We start from the raw sequence: 20,939 nt of genomic DNA, 5'->3' as shown, positions 1-20,939 counted from the left end.
TCTTCGGATGAGAGTGGTTGAAAATTTCCGACCATAATGTATTAAATGCGGTGAAAAAAAGGTGTGATAGAACACTAAAAGGTGGAGCGGAAGTGTTCGGCTGCAAGAAGGTGTGAATGTCCGACTATATTGGGTGAAAAGCAGGTGAAGCAAGGTCTGAATGCCCAACCTTACATCATCAAAAGCGAGATCAGAGGTGTTTGGCTGCAAGAAGGCCATAGTTTGCCAAAAGCGGGTAAGGTGCGAATGTCCGACTAAATATCAACAAAATTTGGGGCGGAGGTCTTCAGATGCAAGTGGGTGTGAATATCCCACCATACAGGTATGGTGGAGAGGAAGCTGTGAATAGCCGACCATAGTTTGGAAAAAGCGGGTAAGAAAAGGTTTGAATGCCCGAACATACACCATCAAAAGAGGGAGCGGAGGTGTTCCGCTGTACGAAGGTGTGAATGTCCGACCATACTTGGTAAAAAGCGGGTAAGAAAAGGTTAAAATACCCGACTGTACACAATCAATAGCGGGAGCGGATGTGTTCGGGTACAAGAAGATGTGAAAGTCCGACCATGGTTTGTAAAAAGCGGGTAAGAAAAGGTGCGAATGTCCGACAATGTATGATCAAAAGAGAGAGCGGAGGTTTTCGGATACAAGAAGGTTTGAATGTCCCACCATAGTTTGTAAAAAGCGGGTAAGAAAAGCTTCGAATGCCCGACTATACACCATCAAAAGCGGGAGCAGAGGTGTTCCGCTGTAAGACGGTGTGAATGTCCGACCATAGTTGGTAAAAAGCGGGTAAGAAAAGGTTAAAATACCCGACTGTACACAATCAATAGCGGGAGCGGAGTTGTTCGGCTACAAGAAGGTGTGAAAGTCCGACCATGGTTTGTAAAAACCGGGAAGAAAAGGCTCGAAAGCCCGACTATACACCATCAAAAAGAAGGTTTGAATGTCCATCAATAATTGCTTTAAAACAAGAAAGTAAATTTTCGAATATCAAACCGCACATGATCATAAGCGGGAGAGGAGGTGTTAGGCTGCAGGAAGGTGTGAATGTCCACCCATAATTCATGAAAAATGGGCAAAAAAAAGGTGCGAATGCCTAACAATACATTATCAAAAGCAGGTGTGAATGTCAGATCATAATTTGTAAAAAGCTGATGAGAAAGGGTGAGAATGCCCGACTATACACCATCAAATGCGGGAGCGGACGTGTTCGGCTCTGAGTAGGTGTGAATGTCCGACCATAATTGCTGAAGAATGTGTTAGAAAAGGTAAGAATGCTGGACCATACATCATCAAAAGCGGGAGAGGTGGTGTTCGGCTGCAAAAAGGTGTGACTGTTGGACTAAAGTTTGTAAAAAGAGGGTAAGACAAGGTGCGAATGCCTGACAGTGTATGATCAAAAGCGGGAGCGGAGGTGTTCAGCTGCAAGAAGGTCTACATGTCCATCAATAATTGCTAGAAAACATGAAAGAAACTTTTCGAAAATCAAACCGCACATGATCATAAGTGGGATAGGAGGTGTTCAGCTGCAAGGTGTGAATGTCCACCCATAATTCCTGAAAAATGGGCAAAAAAAAGGTGTGAATGCCCAACCATACATCATCAAAAGCAGGAGTGGAAGTGTTCGGCTACAAGAAGGTGTGAACGTCCAACCAAAATATGTAAAAAGAAGTTAAGAAAAGGTTCGAATATCCAACCAAACATAATCAAAAGCGGGAGCAGAGCTGTTCGACTGCAAGTAGGTGTGAATGTCAGATCATAATTTGCAAAAAGCTGATGAGAAAGGGTGAGAATGCCCGACTATACACCATCAAATGCGGGAGCGGAGTTGTTCGGCTGTGAGTAGGTGTGAATCTCCGACCATAATTGCTGAAAAATGTTTTAGAAAAGGTAAGAATGCCGGTCCATACATCATCAAAAGCGAGAGAGGTTGTGTTCGGCTGCAAGTAGGTGTGATTGTCCAGCCATAATTACTCACAAACGGGTAAGAAAAGGTAGTATTGCCAGACCATATATGATCAAAACAGGGAGCGGAGGTGGTTCAGCTGCAAGAAGGTTTGAATGTCCGACTAAAGTTCAAATATATTAACAAAAGCGGGAGGAGAGGTCTTCGGATGAGAGTGGTTGAAAATTTCCGACCATAATGTATAAAATGCGGTGAAAAAAAGGTGTGATAGAACACTAAAAGGTGGAGCGGAAGTGTTCGGCTGCAAGAAGGTGTGAATGTCCGACTATATTTGGTGGAAAGCAGGTGAAGAAAGGTCTGAATGCCCAACTTTACATCATCAAAAGCGAGATCAGAGGTGTTTGGCTGCAAGAAGGCCATAGTTTGCCAAAAGCGGGTAAGGTGCGAATGTCCGACTAAATATCAACAAAATTTGGGGAGGAGGTCTTCGGATGCAAGTGGGTGTGAATGTCCGACTATATTTGGTGAAAAGCAGGTGAAACAAGGTCTGAATGCCCAACCTTACATCATCAAAAGCGAGATCAGAGGTGTTTGGCTGCAAGAAGGCCATAGTTTGCCAAAAGCGGGTAAGGTTCGAATGTCCGACTAAATATCAACAAAATTTGGGGCGGAGGTCTTCGGATGCAAGTGGGTGTGAATATCCCACCATACAAGTATGGTGGAGAGGAAGCTGTGAATAGCTGACCATAGTTTGGAAAAAGCGGGTAAGAAAAGGTTTGAATGCCCGAACATACACCATCAAAAGAGGGAGCGGAGGTTTTCGGATACAAGAAGGTTTGAATGTCCCACCATAGTTTGTAAAAAGCGGGTAAGAAAAGGTTAAAATACCCGACTGTACACAATCAATTGCGGGAGCGGAGTTGTTCGGCTACAAGAAGGTAAGAAAGTCCGACCATGGTTTGTAAAAACCGGGAAGAAAAGGCTCGAAAGCCCGACTATACACCATCAAAAAGAAGGTTTGAATGTCCATCAATAATTGCTTTAAAACAAGAAAGTAAATTTTCGAATATCAAACCGCACATGATCATAAGCGGGAGAGGAGGTGTTAGGCTGCAAGAAGGTGTGAATGTCCACCCATAATTCATGAAAAATGGGTAAAAAAAAAGGTGCGAATGCCTAACAATACATTATCAAAAGCAGGTGTGAATGTCAGATCATAATTTGTAAAAAGCTCATGAGAAAGGGTGAGAATGCCCGACTATACACCATCGAATGCGGGAGCGGTGGTGTTCGGCTCTGAGTAGGTGTGAATCTCCGACCATAATTGCTGAAGAATGTGTTAGAAAAGGTAAGAATGCTGGACCATACATCATCAAAAGCGGGAGAGGTGGTGTTCGGCTGCAAAAAGGTGTGACTGTTCGACTAAAGTTTGTAAAAAGTGGGTAAGACAAGGTGCGAATGCCTGACAATGTATGATCAAAAGCGGGAGCGGAGGTGTTCAGCTGCAAGAAGGTCTACATGTCCATCAATAATTGCTAGAAAACATGAAAGAAACTTTTCGAAAATCAAACCGCACATGATCATAAGTGGGATAGGAGGTGTTCAGCTGCAAGGTGTGAATGTCCACTCATAATTCCTGAAAAATGGGTAAAAAAAAGGTGTGAATGCCCAACCATACATCATCAAAAGCAGGAGTGGAAGTGTTCGGCTACAAGAAGGTGTGAACGTCCAACCAAAATATGTAAAAAGAAGTTAAGAAAAGGTTCGAATATCCAACCAAACATAATCAAAAGCGGGAGCAGAGCTGTTCGACTGCAAGTAGGTGTGAATGTCAGATCATAATTTGCAAAAAGCTGATGAGAAAGGGTGAGAATGCCCGACTATACATCATCAAATGTGGAAGCTGAGTTGTTCGGCTGTGAGTAGGTGTGAATCTCCGACCATAATTGCTGAAAAATGTGTTAGAAAAGGTAAAAATGCCGGTCCATACATCATCAAAAGCGAGAGAGGTTGTGTTCGACTGCAAGTAGGTGTGAATGTCCAGCCATAATTACTCACAAACGGGTAAGAAAAGGTAGTAGCCAGACCATATATGATCAAAACAGGGAGCGGAGGTGGTTCAGCTGCAAGAAGGTTTGAATGTAAAACTAAAGTTCAAATATATTAACAAAAGCGGGAGGAGAGGTCTTCGGATGAGAGTGGTTGAAAATTTCCAACCATAATGTATAAAATGCGGTGAAAAAAAAGGTGTGATAGAACACTAAAAGGTGGAGCGGAAGTGTTCGGCTGCAAGAAGGTGTGAATGTCTGACTATATTTGGTGAAAAGCAGGTGAAGCAAGGTCTGAATGCCCAACCTTACATCATCAAAAGCAAGATCAGAGTTGTTTGGCTGCAAGAAGGCCATAGTTTGCCAAAAGCGGGTAAGGTGCGAATGTCCGACTAAATATCAACAAAATTTGTGGCGGAGGTCTTCGGATGCAAGTGGGTGTGAATATCCCACCATACAAGTATGGTGGAGAGGAAGCTGTGAATAGCCGACCATAGTTTGGAAAAAGCGGGTAAGAAAAGGTTTGAATGCCCGAACATACACCATCAAAAGAGGGAGCGGAGGTGTTCCGCTGTACGAAGGTGTGAATGTCCAACCATACTTGGTAAAAAGCGGGTAAGAAAAGGTTAATATACCCGACTGTACACAATCAATAGCGGGAGCGGATGTGTTCGGCTACAAGAAGGTTTGAATGTCCCACCATAGTTTGTAAAAAGCGGGTAAGAAAAGGTTCGAATGCCCGACTATACACCATAAAAAGTGGGAGCGGAGGTGTTCCGCTGTAAGATGGTGTGAATGTCCGACCATAGTTGGTAAAAAGCGGGTAAGAAAAGGTTAAAATACCCGACTGTACAAAATCAATAGCGGGAGCGGAGTTGTTCGGCTACAAGAAGGTGTTAAAGTCCGACCATGGTTTGTAAAAAGCAGTTAAGAAAAGGTTCGAATATCCAACCAAACGTAATCAAAAGCGGGAGCAGAGCTGTTCGACTGCAAGTAGGTGTGAATGTCCAGCCATAATTACTCACAAACGGGGGAAGAAAAGGTAGTATTGCCAGACCATACATGATCAAAACAGGGAGCGGAGGTTCAGCTGCAAGGTGTGAATGTCTGACTATAGTTTGTAAAAAGCTGGTAAGACAAGGAGCGATGTCCCGACATTGTATGATCAAAAGCGGGAGAGGAGGTGTCCAGCTGTGAGTAGGTGTGAATGTCCGACCATAATTGCTGAAAAATGTGTTAGAAAAGGTAAGAATACTGAACCATACATCATCAAAAGCGGTAGAGGTGGTGTTCGGCTGCAAGAAGGTGTGAAAGTCCGACAATGGTTTGTAAAAAGCGGGTAATAAAAGGTTCGAATGCCCAAATATACATCATCAAAAGCGGAAGCGGAGGTGTTCGGATGCAAGAAGGTGTGAACGTCCGACCAAAGTTTGTAAAAAGCAGTGAAAAGCGAGAAAAAGCTTTTCGTGAGTTCTGCATGATTTGGGATTTTGCTTATAAAATGCATTACTTCACTCAAACTATGTTAAAACTGATTTGTTCTTCATATTTACCATGTCTACAAAGATTTAAACAAAAAAACAACGTTGTACTTTGCAGTAAAAGAAAGAGCAAATCTAAAGTTTCAGGAATCCGAGTATAAGCCTGCTTTCATGAGTTCTGCACGATTTCGGATTTTGCTATAAAATGAATTGCTTTGCTCAAACCAAGTTAAAACTGCTTTGTCCTTCCATATTCATCAATGTCTAGATCGACTTCAACAAAGAAAAACATTGGACTTTGAAGAAGTTGAAATCCATCTACACATTGATAAATATGAAGGACAAAGCAGTTCCCACTTGCCCATAAGAAAATAAGCTTATTCTCGGATTCCTGATCAGTTCAGGAAACTTCAGTTTTGCTCTTTCTTCTACTGCAAAATACAATGTTTTTCTTTGTTGAAGTCGATCTAGACATTGATAAATATGAATGAAAAAGCAGTTTTAACTTGGTTTGAGTGAATGAATTCATTTTATACATAAAATCCGAAATCGTGCAGAACTCATGAAAATAAGCTTATTCTCGGATTCCTAAAACTTTTGATTGGCTCTTTCTTTTACTGCAAAGTACAACGTTGTTTTTTTGTTTAAATCTATCGAGACATTGATAAATATGAAGGTAAAAGCCGTTTTAACATAGTTTGAGTGAAGGAATTGATTTTATAGATAAAATCCCAAATCATGCAGAACTCCTCAAAAGGGGCGTATGGCTTAATCACAAGTGTGGCTCTTTCTCATTCAGGGTAGTATGAGGAAGTTTATGCTTGAAATATATGTAGAAATGGGTACATATGAAGGACAAAGCAGTGTTAACTTAGTTTGAGTGAAGGAATTCATTTTATACATAAAATCCCAAATCATTCAGAACGTATGAAATGAAGCTTATTCTCGGATTCCTGATCCTTCAGTTTTGCTCTTTCTTCTACTGCAAAAAAAAATGTTGTTCTTTGTTGAAGTCGATCTAGACATTGATAAATATGAAGGAAAAAGCAGTTTTAACTTGGTTTGAGTGAATGAATTCATTTTATACATAAAATCCCAAATCATGCAGAACGTATGAGAAGAAGCTTATTCTCGGATTCCTGGTCCTTCAGTTTTGCTCTTTCTTCTACTGCAAAATACAATGTTGTTCTTTATTGAAGTCGATCTAGACATTGATAAATATGAAGGAAAAAGCAGTTTTAACTTGGTTTGAGTGAATGAATTCATTTTATACATAAAATCCGAAATCGTGCAGAACTCATGAAAATAAGCTTATTCTCGGATTCCTAAAACTTTTGATTTGCTCTTTCTTTTATTGCAAAGTACAACGTTGTTTTTTTGTTTAAATCTATCGAGACATTGATAAATATGAAGGTAAAAGCCGTTTTAACATAGTTTGAGTGAAGGAATTAATTTTATAGATAAAATCCCAAACCATGCAGAACTCCTCAAAAGGGTCGTATGGCTTAATCACAAGTTTGGCTCTTTCTCATTCAGGGTAGTATGAGAAAGTTTATGCTTGAAATATATGTAGAAATGGGTACATATGAAGGACAAAGCAGTGTTAACTTAGTTTGCGTGAAGGAATTCATTTTATACATAAAATCCGAAATCGTGCAGAACTCATGAAAATAAGCTTATTCTCGGATTCCTAAAACTTTTGATTTGCACTTTCTTTTACTGCAAAGTACAACGTTGTTTTTTGTTGAAATCTATCTAGACATTGATAAATACGAGCCGAAACTCTGCTGCCGCTTTTGATAATTTATGGTTGGGCATTCTTACCTTTTCTTACCCGCTTTTTACAAATTATGATCTTACATTCACACCTACTTGCAGTCGAACACCTTCTCATCCACTTATGATCATGTGCGGTTGGGCTTTCGCATCTTTTCTTACCCATTTTTCAGTAATTATGGGTGGACATTCAGACCTTCTTGCAGCCGAAAACCTCCGCTCCTCTTTTGATCATACATTGTCGGGCATTCACACCTTGTCTTACCCGCTTTTTACAAACTTTAGTCGGACATTCAAACCTTCTTGCAGCTGAACCACCTCCGCTCCCTGTTTTGATCATATATGGTCTGGCAATAGTACCTTTTCTTACCCGTTTGTGAGTAATTATGGCTGGACATTCACACCTACTTGCAGCCGAACACAACCTCTCCCGCTTTTGATGATATATGGTCCGGCATTCTTACCTTTTCTAACACATTTTTCAGCAATTATGGTCGGACATTCACACCTACTCACAGACGAACACCTCCGCTCCCGCTTTTGATCATACAATGTCGGGACATCGCTCCTTGTCTTACCAGCTTTTTACAAACTTTAGTCGAACATTCACACCTTCTTGCAGCTGAACACCTCCGCTCCCGCTTTTGATGATGTATAGTCGGGCTTTCAAGCCTTTTCTTACCCGGTTTTTACAAATTATGGTTGGACATTCAGACCTTGCAGCCGAACACCTCCGCTCTCTCTTTTGATCATACATTGTTGGGCATTCGCACCTTGTCTTACCCGCTTTTTACAAACTATAGTCAGACATTCACACCTTGCAGCTGAACCTCCGCTCCCTTTTTTGATCATGTATGGTCTGGCAATACTACCTTTTCTTCCCCCGTTTGTGAGTAATTATGGCTGGACATTCACACCTACTTGCAGTCGAACAGCTCTGCTCCCGCTTTTGATTATGTTTGGTTGGATATTCGAACCTTTTCTTAACTGCTTTTTACAAACCATGGTCGGACTTTCACACCTTCTTGTAGCCGAACAACTCCGCTCCCGCTATTTATTGTGTACAGTCGGGTATTTTAACCTTTTCTTACCCGCTTTTTACCAACTATGGTCGGACATTCACACCGTCTTACAGCGGAACACCTCCGCTCCCGCTTTTTATGGTGTATAGTCGGGTTTTCAAACCTTTTCTTACCCGCTATTTACAAACTATGGTAGGACATTCAAACCTTCGTGTATCCGAAAACCTCCGCTCTCTCTTTTGATCATACATTGTCGGACATTCGCACCTTTTCTTACCCGCTTTTTACAAACCATGGTCGGACTGTCACACCTTCTTGTAGCCGAACACATCCGCTCCCGCTATTGATTGTGTACAGTCGGGTATTTTAACCTTTTCTTACCCGCTTTTTACCAAGTATGGTCGGACATTCACACTTTCGTACAGCGGAACACCTCCGCTCCCTCTTTTGATGGTGTATGTTCGGGCATTCAAACCTTTTCTTACCCGCTTTTTCCAAACTATGGTCGGCTATTCACAGCTTCCTCTCCACCATACTTGTATGGTGGGATATTCACACCCACTTGCATCCGAAAACCTCCGCCCCAAATTTTGTTGATATTTAGTCGGACATTTGCACCTTACCCGCTTTTGGCAAACTATGGCCTTCTTGCAGCCAAACAACTCTGATCTCGCTTTTGATGATGTAAGGTTGGGCATTCAGACCTTGCTTCACCTGCTTTTCACCAAATATAGTCGGACATTCACACCTTCTTGCAGCCGAACACTTCCGCTCCACCTTTTAGTGTTCTATCACACCTTTTTTTTCACCGCATTTTATACATTATGGTTGGAAATTTTCAACCACTTTCATCCGAAGACCTCTCCTCCCGCTTTTGTTAATATATTTGAACTTTAGTTTGACATTCAAACCTTCTTGCAGCTGAACCACCTCCGCTCCCTCTTTTGATCATATATGGTCTGGCAATACTACCTTTTCTTACCCGTTTGTGAGTAATTATGGCTGGACATTCACACCTACTTGCAGCCGAACACAACCTCTCTCGCTTTTGATGATGTATGGACCGGCATTTTTACCTTTTCTAACACATTTTTCAGCAATTATGGTCGGAGATTCACACCTACTCACAGCTGAACAACTCCGCTCCCGCATTTGATGATGTATAGTCGGGCATTCTCACCCTTTCTCATCAGCTTTTTGCAAATTATGATCTGACATTCACACCTACTTGCAGTCGAACAGCTCTGCTCCCGCTTTTGATTATGTTTGGTTGGATATTCGAACCTTTTCTTAACTTCTTTTTACATATTTTGGTTGGACGTTCACACCTTCTTGTAGCCGAACACTTCCACTCCTGCTTTTGATGATGTATGGTTGGGCATTCACACCTTTTTTTTGCCCATTTTTCAGGAATTATGGGTGGACATTCACACCTTGCAGCTGAACACCTCCTATCCCACTTATGATCATGTGCGGTTTGATTTTCGAAAAGTTTCTTTCATGTTTTCTAGCAATTATTGATGGACATGTAGACCTTCTTGCAGCTGAACACCTCAGCTCCCGCTTTTGATCATACATTGTCAGGCATTCGCACCTTGTCTTAACCACTTTTTACAAACTTTAGTCGAACAGTCACACCTTTTTGCAGCCGAACACCACCTCTACCGCTTTTGATGATGTATGGTCCAGCATTTTTACCTTTTCTAACACATTCTTCAGCAATTATGGTCGGACATTCACACCTACTCAGAGCCGAACACCTCCGCTCCCGCATTTGATGGTCTATAGTCGGGCATTCTACAGCGGAAAAGACTCATTCTTATGTTTGGTTAGATATTCGAACCTTTTCTTAACTGCTTTTTACAAACTTTGGTCGGACGTTCACAATATCTTGCAGCCGAACACCTCCGCTTCCGCTTTTGATGGTGTATATTCGGGCATACGAACCTTTTCTTACCCGCTTTTTACAAACCAAGGTATGATTTTCACACCTTCTCTTAGCTGAACAACTCCGCTCCCTCTTTTGATTGTGTACAGTCGGGTAATTTAACCTTTTCTTACCCGCTTTTTACAAATTATGGTCGAACATTCACACCTACTCACAGCTGGACACCTCCGCTCCCGCTTTTGATCATACAATGTCGGGACATCGCTCCTTGTCTTACCAGCTTTTTACAAACTTTAGTCGAACATTCACACCTTCTTGCAGCTGAACACCTCCGCTCCCGCTTTTGATGATGTATAGTCTGGCTTTCGAGCCTTTTCTTACCCGGTTTTTACAAATTATGGTTGGACATTCAGACCTTGCAGCCGAACACCTCCGCTCTCTCTTTTGATCATACATTGTTGGGCATTCGCACCTTGTCTTACCCGCTTTTTACAAACTATAGTCAGACATTCACACCTTGCAGCTGAACCTCCGCTCCCTTTTTTGATCATGTATGGTCTGGCAATACTACCTTTTCTTCCCCTGTTTGTGAGTAATTATGGCTGGACATTCACACCTACTTGCAGTCGAACAGCTCTGCTCCCGCTTTTGATTATGTTTGGTTGGATATTCGAACCTTTTCTTAACTGCTTTTTACAAACCATGGTCGGACTTTCACACCTTCTTGTAGCCGAACAACTCCGCTCCCGCTATTTATTGTGTACAGTCGGGTATTTTAACCTTTTCTTACCCGCTTTTTACCAACTATGGTCGGACATTCACACCGTCTTACAGCGGAACACCTCCGCTCCCGCTTTTTATGGTGTATAGTCGGGTTTTCGAACCTTTTCTTACCCGCTATTTACAAACTATGGTAGGACATTCAAACCTTCGTGTATCCGAAAACCTCCGCTCTCTCTTTTGATCATACATTGTCGGACATTCGCACCTTTTCTTACCCGCTTTTTACAAACCATGGTCGGACTGTCACACCTTCTTGTAGCCGAACACATCCGCTCCCGCTATTGATTGTGTACAGTCGGGTATTTTAACCTTTTCTTACCCGCTTTTTACCAAGTATGGTCGGACATTCACACTTTCGTACAGCAGAACACCTCCGCTCCCTCTTTTGATGGTGTATGTTCGGGCATTCAAACCTTTTCTTACCCGCTTTTTCCAAACTATGGTCGGCTATTCACAGCTTCCTCTCCACCATACTTGTATGGTGGGATATTCACACCCACTTGCATCCGAAAACCTCCGCCCCAAATTTTGTTGATACTTAGTCGGACATTTGCACCTTACCCGCTTTTGGCAAACTATGGCCTTCTTGCAGCCAAACAACTCTGATCTCGCTTTTGATGATGTAAGGTTGGGCATTCAGACCTTGCTTCCCCTGCTTTTCACCAAATATAGTCGGACATTCACACCTTCTTGCAGCCGAACACTTCCGCTCCACCTTTTAGTGTTCTATCACACCTTTTTTTTCACCGCATTTTATACATTATGGTTGGAAATTTTCAACCACTTTCATCCGAAGACCTCTCCTCCCGCTTTTGTTAATATATTTGAACTTTAGTTTGACATTCAAACCTTCTTGCAGCTGAACCACCTCCGCTCCCTGTTTTGATCATATATGGTCTGGCAATACTACCTTTTCTTACCCGTTTGTGAGTAATTATGGCTGGACATTCACACCTACTTGCAGCCGAACACAACCTCTCTCGCTTTTGATGATGTATGGACCGGCATTTTTACCTTTTCTAACACATTTTTCAGCAATTACGGTCGGAGATTCACACCTACTCACAGCTGAACAACTCCGCTCCCGCATTTGATGATGTATAGTCGGGCATTCTCACCCTTTCTCATCAGCTTTTTGCAAATTATGATCTGACATTCACACCTACTTGCAGTCGAACAGCTCTGCTCCCGCTTTTGATTATGTTTGGTTGGATATTCGAACCTTTTCTTAACTTCTTTTTACATATTTTGGTTGGACGTTCACACCTTCTTGTAGCCGAACACTTCCACTCCTGCTTTTGATGATGTATGGTTGGGCATTCACACCTTTTTTTTGCCCATTTTTCAGGAATTATGGGTGGACATTCACACCTTGCAGCTGAACACCTCAGCTCCCGCTTTTGATCATACATTGTCAGGCATTCGCACCTTGTCTTACCCACTTTTTACAAACTTTAGTCGAACAGTCACACCTTCTTGCAGCCGAACACCACCTCTACCGCTTTTGATGATGTATGGTCCAGCATTTTTACCTTTTCTAACACATTCTTCAGCAATTATGGTCGGACATTCACACCTACTCAGAGCCGAACACCTCCGCTCCCGCATTTGATGGTCTATAGTCGGGCATTCTACAGCGGAAAAGACTCATTCTTATGTTTGGTTAGATATTCGAACCTTTTCTTAACTGCTTTTTACAAACTTTGGTCGGACGTTCACAATATCTTGCAGCCGAACACCTCCGCTTCCGCTTTTGATGGTGTATATTCGGGCATACGAACCTTTTCTTACCCGCTTTTTACAAACCAAGGTATGATTTTCACACCTTCTCTTAGCTGAACAACTCCGCTCCCTCTTTTGATTGTGTACAGTCGGGTAATTTAACCTTTTCTTACCCGCTTTTTACAAATTATGGTCGAACATTCACACCTACTTGCAGCCGAACACCTCCGCTCCCGCTTTTGATGGTGTATAGTCGGGCTTTCGAGCCTTTTCTTCCCCGGTTTTTACAAATTATGGTTGGACATTCAGACCTTGCAGCCGAAAACCTCCGCTCCCTCTTTTGATCATACATTGTCAGGCATTCGCACCTACTTGCAGCCGAATACTTCCGCTCCACCTTTTAGTGATGTATGGTTGGCATTTGCACCTTTTCTTACCCTTTCTTACCCTACTGATTGCTTAAGATTAAGTTGTTTTTTCTCAAACTACAACATTTTTTTAATTGTTGAAACTTGATTTGAAGTGGATAAATAAGGAGGACAAACAGTTTTAAGTCAGGCTGATAGAAGGAATTAATTTTATAGCAAAATCTGTATTTCGTCATATGTCGAGAGATGCTTATTGCTGAAGAAGTTCTTTCTCATTCTAGAAAGTACAACGTTGTTTATCGTTGAAACTTGATTAGACATGAATAAATATGAAGGACAAAGCAGTCTTAACTTGGTTAGAGTTAAGGAATTCGTTTTATAGGAGAATCCGAATTCGTGCATAACTCGTAAAATAGAGCTTATTTTCGGATTCCTGAAGAATGAGTCTGGTTCTTTCTCATAATACAAAGTTTGTTGTTTATTGTTGAAACTTCATCAGAAGTGAAGAAATAAATGAATGCCTATCAACAAATGTGGGATCTAAACTCTAGTGCTTCCTCTAAAATAATATCCTTTCTCAATTCAGAAATGTGTGTGTGTAAGTCACAACACCCGTGACACCAAAACGGCTTTCTTTTCTCTCTTTTCTCTACACTCTGCACTGTGAGCACACACACCAAATCAGAAAGGCTTTTTTCTCTCTTTTCTACATTATGGACTGTGGGGACACAAAACCGCTCTCTCTTTTTTTTTTGATTGTGTACCAGGGCGTTGTCTCATGTATTAGATTATGCTTACGATACGAATGGGTTTATCAGTCACATCAGAATCCATACATACTGATCCCCCCGTAATAAAATGGTCGGATCTTATCAAACACACTTTGTTTCTTGTGACAATCAAGTCAGCGAAACAGCGTATACACGTCAAGACACTGAATCAAGTTTGCCACAAGAACTCATAAGTTTGGCAGTATTGCTCTGCCGTCAGCAATCATACACCCATTTTATTTTCGTGAGACATGTGCAGGCACCTGTTCATCTACTGTTCTATCACTATGAATTAGTTTATCTATTATCAATACGGATACTTCTACAACTACTATCAAAGTATGTCCAGACTTCTTATGTTGTCAGTTGCTATATATGAATAAGTGGGTAGCTACTGAAAAGCATTAAGCATGTCACACAGCCCAAACATATAACATTTCAGGACACACCACACAGTTAACAACCACAGTGAAGTGTCAAAGCCCAAACATGTAACATTCAACAGGACACATACACAACACATTCAAATCAAACAGTCAGACAACATACAAGAACATATACCCCAGCCGGCATTGCTCCCTGCCTATTTTCCTACAGCTCACTATGTGTGCGCACACCTTTATTCACAAACTCTTCAACTTATACTCTTTTACCAAAGCTGCTACAGCTCGATTGGCCGAATACCCTTAGATCCTATTTCGGTGAATTTGACATCTGCCTTACATGTAACAGATTAGCGGTTTAGCAGTTTTAATTTAGTTTGAGTGAAGGAATTCATTTTATAGCAAAATCCGAAATCGTGAAGAACTCATGAAAGTAAGCTTATTCTCGGATTCCTGAAACTTTAGATTTGCTCTTTCTTTTACTGCAAAGTACAACGTTGTTTTTTTTTTGTTTAAATCTTTCTAGACATGGTAAATATGAAGGACAAAGCAGTTTTAACATAGTTTGAGTGAAGGAATTCATTTTATAGATAAAATCCCAAGAGTCTGCTGAGAAAAGAGAGTGAATGCGAAGTAGACTTTAACACGGCTCTGGGAGCGAGCCGAGTGTGGGCTAACCGGGAGAATTGCTTGAAAGAAACGCGACACCGAATGAGCGGTCAGAACAAAGCCTCAATACGGTGTTCCCGTGGTGTTTTTGTTGCTGCCTTGTCGATTGCACAGGGGCAAGCGTTTCAACCAAGCAACGCTCACCATGGGGAAGGTGGCTATGGCAACTAGCCTGATGCCCTGCTCCCGCAGTGACGGATAATCGTACTCTGGTTTCTCTTCATAACATACAAGTCTTTCGCCTTTTACTAAAGACTTTCGTGGAGAGCAGCACTAATGAGTTGTTTCTATTTTTGGCAGGCTTTACCTTTGCGGGTGAAGCCCTTTCTGTCTGTGCAAAAGAAATCTTGTTACTGTGCAGAGTGACTTCTCTGAGTAATGACGCCTTACTTGTTGCGATTGTGCCGATGTTCGAAGCTGGAGTGCAAAGTTGTTGCTTGAATGGTGCTTGCTGGAGCATGCGGGAGTGCAAAGTTATACCATTTAAAAGGGCTGAAGAGTGCTCAGTGCAGCGGGTGGGGGGAGGTGCAACGTGACACTCTGGCCACCTATGGCCATAAAAAGAACACTGCTACAAGTGCGCATTGTGCCAGGAAGGGCCCTCGGACCTGAAACAGTGGACAGTTATCGCTTCTCGGCCTTTTGGCTAAGATCAAGTGTAGTATCTGTTCTTATCAGTTTAATATGTCCTCTATACGAGGACTACATATTAAATGGATTTTTAAGAATAGGAGTTGAAAAAGAAGCTTGCTCCGTTCACTCCAAGCATCGACCCAGTACTGCAGTGCCGCTGGGAACGGTGCGCTCTTCTCTGCTCTTGTGAAAAAGCAAACAGTGGTGCAGGATGGAAGTTTCAGGGAGCCCAAGATGAAACTTTCTTTTAGTCTGCTGAGAAAAGAGAGTGAATGCGAAGTAGACTTTAACACGGCTCTGGGAGCGAGCCGAGTGCGGGCTAACCGGGAGAATTGCTTGAAAGAAACGCCATACCAAATGAGCGGTCAGAACAAAGCCTCAATACGGTGTTCCCGTTGTGTTTTTGTTGCTGCCGCTGTTTGCTTTTTCACAAGAGCGCACCTGTTGAGGGGGGGCCTGGGGGGGCCTGGGTGATGGTGGGTCTCAGGCCCGGGCTGCTGCGACTGGTGTGACCGGGTGGTTTGTTTGTTTGTTTTTTGTTGTTGTTTGTTTGTTTTTTGTAGAGGTCCTCCGGAGTGGGGTTGGGTTGAGTGGGGTGGGGCGGGATGGGTACCTTCTGGGGGTACAGTAGCTCCCAGAATATGGTCGCTGCAGGCCCCGAGCCTGGTGGACATCAGGCCCTCCTTTCCTGTGTTGGCTCCCTGGTAGCGGGGATGCCTATTGCAGCCAGTCCCTGGCTGCCCCCAGTGTATATCCCCATACCCCTCTCCCTTCTGGCTCCTGTACACAGCACACACTCACACATGAAGGGTTTTGGGGGCGTGTGTGTTCGGTGGGGTGTAGTGGACTCTGCAGTAGTTGCACTCTGCAGTTCCCAGTTTTAATTACACCTTAGACATTACTACTTATCAAACACACTCACACACACACATTAGGTCTTGGGGGGTGGTTACACTGAGTGGCATCTGGTGGGCGGGGCTCTTTGGGTATGTAGGCTGCCCAGAGGGCCACGCTCCCAGTTCTACAAGTTTGGCTGCCCCTCAATTTTAATTGCTCACTATTAGAAAATATTGAAGAGCCAGAAGGGTGAGGGGAGGGGTCTTCTTCGCACACCCCTGCTTCCTGGTGTCTGCTCGGGGCGGGAGGGGCCAGGAGGATTAATTAATTGTTCTGCTGGTTTGGGGTCTGTGGTGGCTGGGGGGCTGCTGGCCCCCTGGTGTGCCCGCTGCACTACACCCCAGCGGAGTCGAGGGAGGGAGGACGTGTGGATGTATGGGACATGAAAGTGTGTGTGGTAATGATTGGGCCTGGATCTTGGACTTGCTGTCGCCTGGCCTGCCTGTGCTTCTCCCGATGGGGGGGGCGGCGTGGCCTCTCTCCGCTGCTCGCGACTTCACCCACCTGTGGGCACGTCTTGACTCCCAGGGCACTTGGCCAGGGGTGCTGGGGCAGGCGCTGACCCACTGTGTGGCTGTCTGGGGCGCTTGGCCCTCCTGGGTATTGGGTGGGGCCTCTGCCGGGGGGTTTGGGGGCGCTCGGGCTCCTGGGGCCCGGATCCAGTGCACGGCCCATGTCTGGGCGGCTGGGGCCTGGCGACGTCGGTGGGCTGTTGCCCCTGGCTCCCGGAGGGCCTCTGCCCTATGCTTATGGGGGCTCTTTCCGGGGGCTTCCTCTGCAGTCTTCTGGGTGGATGCGTGGTTGCCCCTGCGGTGGGCTTCCTGGGTTCTGTGCTCTGTGGGGGCTGCTGGTGGCCTGGGTCTTGTGGCCCTCTCTGCCTGCTTCTGATTGCTTGGGGGGGCTGTGGATTGTGGCCCTGTACGCTTATACACTCATAACTAAGCACGGTTATCATGTAGGTCCTGTGCCATGGGTGTTGCATGTTCTCACACACACACAACCACATTCATTAGTCCAGTAGCATGGTCGCTAAGCAGTTGATGTATTATCATGTCGTCTCAGGTCATCTATATCCACAGCTGTGTTGTATGCGATGTATGTTCTGTTTTTCTCTTCTTTCCTCTTCTTCTTTCCTTGTCCCCCGGTCCGGTTCAGTTCTATTACATGTCATATATTGTAAACAGAAATAAATAAATGGGCATCAAGGGGAGCTTTACATTTATAAAACTTCCCTTGGCAAAGCAAATCTGTTTGGCATCAAAGGTATTCAGACTACAATTCTGCTGCCATAATGCTGAACACGATAAGGGGAAAAAAAAAAAGTAAAGAAGACAGTTCTGCCGAAAGCCAGGGACTAGACCTGTTCTAAGTTCTGTACTTTTTAAAACGGAGCCAACACAGGACAGGAGGGCCTGATGTCCACCAGGCTCGGGGCCTGCAGCGACCATATTCTGGGAGCTACTGTACCCCCAGAAGGTACCCATCCCGCCCCACCCCACTCAACCCAACCCCACTCCGGAGGACCTCTACAAAAAACAAACAAACAACAACAAAAAACAAACAAACAAACCACCCGGTCACACCAGTCGCAGCAGCCCGGGCCTGAGACCCACCATCACCCAGGCCCCCCCAGGCCCCCCCTCAACAGGTGCGCTCTTGTGAAAAAGCAAACAGCGGCAGCAACAAAAACACAACGGGAACACCGTATTGAGGCTTTGTTCTGACCGCTCATTTGGTATGGCGTTTCTTTCAAGCAATTCTCCCGGTTAGCCCGCACTCGGCTCGCTCCCAGAGCCGTGTTAAAGTCTACTTCGCATTCACTCTCTTTTCTCAGCAGACTAAAAGAAAGTTTCATCTTGGGCTCCCTGAAACTTGCATCCTGCACCGCTGTTTGCTTTTTCACAAGAGTAGAGAAGAGCGCACCGTTCCCAGCGGCACTGCAGTACGGGGTCAATGCTTGGAGTGAACGGAGCAAGCTACTTTTTCAACTCCTATTGCTAAAAATCCATTTAATATGTAGTTCTCGTATAGAGGACATATCAGATATTAAACTGATAAGAACAGATACTACACTTGATCTTAGCCAAAAGGCCGAGAAGCGACAACTGTCCACTGGTTAGGGCCCTTCCTGGCACAATGCGCACTTGTCCGCTAACACCCCTGTTCTTTTTATGGCCATAGGTGGCCAGAGTGTCACTTTGCACCTCCGCCCACCTGCTGCACTGAGCACTCTTCAGCCCTTTTAAATGGTATAACTTTGCACTCCCGCACGCTCCAGCAAGCACCATTCAAGCAACAACTTTGCACTCCAGCTTCGAACATCGGCACAGTCGCAACAAGTAAGGCGACTCTACTCAGAGAAGTCACTCTGCACAGTAACAAGATTTCTTTTGCACAGACAGAAAGGGCTTCACCCGCAAAGGTAAAGCCTGCCAAAAATAGAAACAACTCATTAGTGCTGCTCTCCACAGAAGTCTTTAGTAAAAGGCGAAAGACTTGTACGTTATGAAGAGAAACCAGAGTACGATTATCCGTCACTGCGGGAGCAGGGCATCAGGCTAGTTGGCATAGCCACCTTCCCCATGGTGAGCTTTGCTTGGTTGAGACGCTTGCCCCCCCCCCCCCCCCCCCCCCTTGCTCCTCGGCTGACCAAGTAGGAACAATCGGGCCCTATTCGATGGCTGCCTTGTCTTTTACTCTGTGCAAAAGACAAGGCAGCAACAAAAACACCACGGGAAAACCGTATTGAGGCTTTGTTCTGACCGCTCATTCGGTGTCGCGTTTCTTTCAAGCAATTCTCCCGGTTAGCCCGCACTCGGCTCGCTCCCAGAGCCGTGTTAAAGTCTACTTCGCATTCACTCTCTTTTCTCAGCAGACTCTTGGGATTTTATCAATAAAATGAATTCCTTCACTCAAACTATGTTAAAACTGCTTTGTCCTTCATATTTACCATGTCTTGAAAGATTTAAACAAAAAAACCAACGTTGTACTTTGCAGTAAAAGAAATAGCAAATCTAAAGTTTCAGGAATCCGAGAATAAGCTTACTTTCATGAGTTCTTCACGATTTCGGATTTTGCTATAAAATGAATTCCTTCACTCAAACTAAATTAAAACTGCTAAACCGCTAATCTGTTACATGTAAGGCAGATGTCAAATTCACCGAATTAGGATTATTCGGTATTCGGCCAATCGAGCTGTAGCAGCTTCGGTAAAAGAGTATAAGTTGAAGAGTTTGTGAATAAAGGTGTGCGCACACATAGTGAGCTGTAGGAAAATAGGCAGGGAGCAATGCCGGCTGGGGTATATGTTCTTGTATGTTGTCTGACTGTTTGATTTGAATGTGTTGTGTAAGTGTCCTGTTGAATGTTACATGTTTGGGCTTTGACACGCTTCACTGTGGTTGTTAACTGTGTGGTGTGTCCTGAAATGTTATATGTTTGGGCTGTGTGACATGCTTAATGCTTGTCAGTAGCTACCCACTTATTCATATATAGCAACTGACAACGTAAGAAGTCCGGACATACTTTGATAGAGTAGTTGTAGAAGTATCCTTATTGATAATAGATAAACTAATTCATAGTGATAGAACAGTAGATGAACAGGTGCCTGCACATGTCTCACGAAAATAAAATGGATGTATGATTGCTGACGGCAGAGCAATACTGCCAAACTTATGAGTTCTTGTGGCAAACTTGATTCAGTGTCTTGACGTGTATACGCTGTTTCGCTGACTTGATTGTCACAAGAAACAAAGTGTGTTTGATAAGATCCGACCATTTTATTACGGGAGGATCAGTATGTATGGATTCTGATGTGACTGATAAACCCATTCGTATCTTAAGCACAATCTAATACGTCAGACTACGCCCTGGCACACGATAAAAAAAAAAAGAGAGAGCGGTTTTGTGTCCCCACAGTCCATAATGTAGAAAAGAGAGAAAAAACCCTTTCTGATTTGGTGTGTGTGCTCATAGTGCAGAGTGTAGAGAAAAGAAAGCCGTTTTGGTGTCACGGGTGTTGTGACTTACACACACACATTTCTAAATTGAGAAAGGAAATTATTTTAGAGGAAGCACTAGAGTTTAGATCCCACATTTGTTGATAGGCATTCATTTATTTCTTCATTTCTGATAAAAATGATAAGACTGACCTAAAGAATTGGAGGCCCATCACACTTTTAAACTTTGACTGTAAACTTTTTAGCAAGGTTTTAACGACACGGATGTCCTCTGTTTTAGAGGAGGTAATTCACCCAGACCAGGCTTGTGCCATCTCAGAGAGACAACTCACCGACAGCCTCGTACTGATTCGAGATATCATTGATTACGCTAGAGACAGAAACACCCGGCTTGTCATCTTAAATTTAGACTTTGAAAAAGCTTTTGATCGGGTCTCGCATCAATATCTCTTTCAGGTGTTGCAGCCATCGAATAGGGCCCGATTGTTCCTACTTGGTGAGATTTGCTTGGTTGAGACGCTTGCTCCCCCCCCTTGCTCCTCGGCTGACCAAGTAGGAACAATCGGGCCCTATTCGATGGCTGCCTTGTCTTTTACTCTGTGCAAAAGACAAGGCAGCCACAAACACCACGGGA

The 20,939-nt window shown here is 43.7% G+C and overlaps 4 non-coding genes across 4 annotated transcripts; 2 read left to right on the top strand and 2 right to left on the bottom strand.

The window, feature by feature from the left end:
• Positions 1-15,020: 15,020 nt before the first annotated feature.
• Positions 15,021-15,134, top strand: LOC140279061 (U5 spliceosomal RNA). Its single transcript, XR_011909264.1, has one exon. It is a non-coding gene; the product is annotated as a U5 spliceosomal RNA (small nuclear RNA).
• A 308-nt stretch (positions 15,135-15,442) lies between these two features.
• On the top strand, positions 15,443-15,626 carry LOC140279082 (U2 spliceosomal RNA). Its single transcript, XR_011909283.1, has one exon. It is a non-coding gene; the product is annotated as a U2 spliceosomal RNA (small nuclear RNA).
• A 2,632-nt stretch (positions 15,627-18,258) lies between these two features.
• Positions 18,259-18,449, bottom strand: LOC140279075 (U2 spliceosomal RNA). The gene has a single exon (XR_011909276.1). It is a non-coding gene; the product is annotated as a U2 spliceosomal RNA (small nuclear RNA).
• Positions 18,450-18,757: 308 nt separating this feature from the next.
• On the bottom strand, positions 18,758-18,871 carry LOC140279098 (U5 spliceosomal RNA). Its single transcript, XR_011909295.1, has one exon. It is a non-coding gene; the product is annotated as a U5 spliceosomal RNA (small nuclear RNA).
• Between the last annotated feature and the right edge of the window lie 2,068 nt (positions 18,872-20,939).

This window comes from Leuresthes tenuis, unplaced genomic scaffold (assembly GCF_036924035.1).
Source record: "Leuresthes tenuis unplaced genomic scaffold, fLeuTen1.0.hap1 SCAF_20, whole genome shotgun sequence".
NCBI classification, from domain to species: domain Eukaryota; kingdom Metazoa; phylum Chordata; class Actinopteri; order Atheriniformes; family Atherinopsidae; genus Leuresthes; species Leuresthes tenuis.
This window is presented reverse-complemented; position numbering and strand designations above follow the sequence as displayed.